Here is a 4,243-nt window from a genome sequence, read left to right as displayed (position 1 = left end):
TAGGCTTTCAGAACATGATTTTGGAGGGTGATGCAAAAGTAGTGGTAGAACTTAGAAGCAATCTGTTCTAAGGAAAGAAACTTGGCTCGATATGGGCATATATATAGTGTCATATATGCAACAGATTCTTAAATCTCTCAGAGATGATGGAAGTGTCTACACATTGGACGAGATGCTAATATAGCAGCCATTGGCTTGCTCAAATGGCAAATCGGATAAAGTTTGGTCCGAGGATATTTTAGATTGAGAATAACTTATATAGGGAGGTTACATAAAAGGTGAATTTTGTGCAACCAATCAAGTTGACACCTAAGCCAAACTTACTAAACTTAAGTTTTTTTATTTTTTATTTTTTTAAAAAAAAAAAAAAAAAAAAAAAAAAAAGAAAAGCTTAACTACACCAGATTATATCACATATGAAATCAAAAATTAATTGTTTATAAAAAAATAAAAATAAAAACACACACACACACACACATATATATATATATATATATATATATATATAAAGAAAATAGAGAATGAAATATACAATATTTTAGAGTTTACATTTTTATAAGTAAAGTTAGCTAAAATGCATGGCATTATTAGAAATACTCTAGGAAAATAGTTTGGACGTGAGAGAGTTTTAAAAAAGAAAAGACAGTTTAAAAATATGTTTTTTTTTTTTTTTTGACATGTCCACGCAAGAGGGGGGAGGGAAATTTAAACTAATGACATCCACTTCATTAGGCCAACGTTGTGTCAGCGGATTGAGCTACCTCTTATTAAACCTGAATCGGTATTTTAACTTATTCCGTAGCATATTTGTAGCATAATATTTGTTTTATATGCTAACAGCATGTCAGCATTTACAATAGGCTCTTTATATTCAATTTTCATTTTTTTTTTCTTTTTAAATCTAACAAAACTCATAAAAACATCAATTTAACAAGCTCCATTATTTACTTTGTATTTAACCATTGTCATACATGCTTCATACATTCTAAGAGCCAAAAAGCTAAAGTTTAATAATTCTTTAATCTTATTTTAGGGATAAATGACCAACATCAAAAGAAGAGTAACGAGTTTGTTGTTGCAAAAGTAGATGGTGTATCTGTATCTTCTAAATCTCAGAATCCAAAGAGAGAGAGAGAGAGAGAGAAAGAGGGAGCTTTAAGCTATATGCCTTGAAATGTATATGTTCAAGGTGCGAAATTAGCTAATGGAAGCCCCAGCTTTCAGCATCCCGAGAGACAAAAACATAGGGCTTCAACCCATCCTCTAACTAAGAAGCATGAAAAACAGAGAAAAATCCTACCTTCAAGTTAAGCCCTCGAAGGGCTTCAACCCATTAGAGAAGCTTCGATGTGCTTGAGACTGGCGCGCATATCAGATTAAAAGATAGAACAAATTTTGAATAAAAATCTCAGAAGAAAGACTCAAAGAATCATTTCGTCACCGATTCCCATCTTTTTCTCACTCACCCGAAAAAATTCTTTTACTTATCTGAGCTTGAATGTGAATTTTTTTACCTCTAAAATTGTAGTAGTGTCGAGGCCCTGAATTTGGGTGGTGGAGGAGGACGCCATTTGGGTGAATTGCCGGCGGTAAATTGGGGAATTGGATTAGGGTTTAGATTAGGGCCGAGCCACCCCTATTATATTTAGTGGTGGCTGATCCACCCTCTAGGAGTGCATGGGATGGCCGGCTCTGCAGCTCCCCTGCTACCCATGGGTGGTTCCACCCTTTATTTTTTTATTTTATTTTTTATTTTTATTTTGTAATTTTGTAATTTTTTAATTTTAAATATATTTATTTAAATTTTTTTTTTAAAAAAATTTAGAGATATTTTTGTCTTAATAAACATTTTATAGGGGTAATTTTGTTGTTTTTTTAGCATTAGGGGCACATTTTTATTGTTTTGGTAGTTTTTGGGGTAAATTGTCGCAATCGATAGTTTAAAAGGGAGATTGACATATTGTCCTTGGAGTGGTAGTTTGAGGGGTTAAGAGGACTTTACCCTATAAAATAAAATAGAGATTTCTGGTTGTCAAGCGCCAGACATTTTACTCTTTCTTTTTTTTTTTTTTTTTTTTGTAAATTGAAGAGAGATATTAAAGGAGAATCCAAATTTGAGGCATTATCACCAAATTTGAGGCATTAACACCAAATTTGAGAGAGATATTAAAGGAGAATCCAAATTTAAAGGAGAATCCAAATTTGAGGTATTAACACCAAATTTGAGGCATTAGCACAAAATTTAGGATGATCGAATCCCTTTTGGGTGATACCATCCCTAAAAGGTTAACCTTCTATCCTTAAATTTTAGCTTTGAATCCAAAAATAAGTTTTAAAGCATTATAAATTAAATATTAACTCATAGAAATTTAAGTGAAAAAAAAAAAAAAAAATTATTATTATTATTATTTTTTTAATATATGTCTGACGCATTTTGACAGCGGCATGGCATGACTCTATAAAATATGAAAGTTTTAAAACACCTGTTGCTCTTAAAATTCCGAAAGTTGTGGTCTCAGAATAATGCCAATTGGGTTGGTACCTGAACCCAAAAAATGTGATTGCTCATTTACAATGGTCCACCAATGGAGTTGGATTCAGAACAATCGGTTATAGTGGTGGGCCTTGGATCCGAAAATAAGTTAAAGGCCAAAATTGGGCTATTATTCGGGTCTTCAACGGCCCAACGGGGTTGCATTCTTACATGAATACAAGCACGTGCAGGTGTGATTAAAGGCTCAAGTTCCTGCCCTAGAATCCTTATACTCCCATATATAATCCTTTAAAAGGTGCATAATCCGAACCAAACAAACATAAACGATAAACCAAAATACAAGATTCTTCGAATGAAAAAACATTCCAAGATTTAATAAGATTTGCAAAGAAGCAAATAATTAAATGCAGAATGCATATATAGGATAACCAAATCTAAAGCCCACTTAATAATAATAATAATCATATTTTGGTTACAGCATCCATAGGATAACCAAAATAATTAAATGCAGAATGCAACATTAATTAATACAACGTTCAAGGACTGATCGAGATCAGACGGACTGCTCACCGGTACTGTACTGCTCTGTGGCCGGGCTGGATAAAACTGACTCGAGTTCAATCTCCTCCTGATTGACCAGAGGTGGATTTGGCAGTCTTGCTGCATCATGTTGCTCTTCGGCGTAGGCGTTAAGCATGGTGCGGCCGGCTTTGATGCATTTCCACAGAATGCTAACGAGAAGTGTACTGATGACACCCGATACGACTGCAATTACCATGTCCTTGGAGATATTGTTCCAAAAAGAGCTCTCGCTTATGGAGCCCTTAGGACCCGCCGGAGACCGAGTAGGATTCCCCACACCTTCCATATCGTACCAAAGAGAGCTGAAAAATACTTTGAGCTGTGTCTGGCCCTGCTCTTGAATACACAGCGACAAAAACAAGTTGTGGAGCTGCAAATTTGAGCTTGGTTTTCTAATATCTGACTTGCCTTACAGTTCTTCCCGTCGTCATGGATATCACTGTAAACCTTCACAAGTTGAGCTGCAAGTTGTGAAAACACCCATATGTACAGGTTCGGACTGCTAAATGGACCCATAATCACTTTCTTTTTCTTTTTCTTTTTTTTCTTTTTTTTTTTTTTTTTTTTTTTTTTTAACTTTGTTGTTTTATATATGCTAAATGGTTCACCGGAGATTCCCACTGTGATGAGCCCTTTTTATCACTTGCCTATTCTGCATTTAAAATAAGATGATAAAAATAAGAAGGACACGTACATGTGGAGGCCTACTTCACATGTTTGTATCTAGTAAAGGGCATTTCCAAATTTAAAATAATAATAAATAAAAAGGGTTCGTTTTAGAACAGTTTAAGTTATTATTTTTATTTATAATAATAAATAAAAAGGGCTCATCATAGAGTAATCCCGCACTTTTAACTTTTAGCAAAAGATATATATATATATATAGGATTTGGTTATCCTATATATGCATTCTGCATTTAATTATTTGCTTCTTTGCAAATCTTATTAAATCTTGGAATGTTTTTTCATTCGAAGAATCTTGTATTTTGGTTTATCGTTTATGTTTGTTTGGTTCGGATTATGCACCTTTTAAAGGATTATATATGGGAGTATAAGGATTCTAGGGCAGGAACTTGAGCCTTTAATCACACCTGCACGTGCTTGTATTCATGTAAGAATGCAACCCCGTTGGGCCGTTGAAGACCCGAATAATAGCCCAATTTTGGC

This window comes from Corylus avellana, chromosome ca7, assembly GCF_901000735.1.
Source record: "Corylus avellana chromosome ca7, CavTom2PMs-1.0".
Taxonomy (NCBI): Eukaryota; Viridiplantae; Streptophyta; class Magnoliopsida; order Fagales; family Betulaceae; genus Corylus; species Corylus avellana.
The sequence above is the reverse complement of the archived record's forward strand: the minus strand, read 5'-3'. Positions refer to the sequence as shown.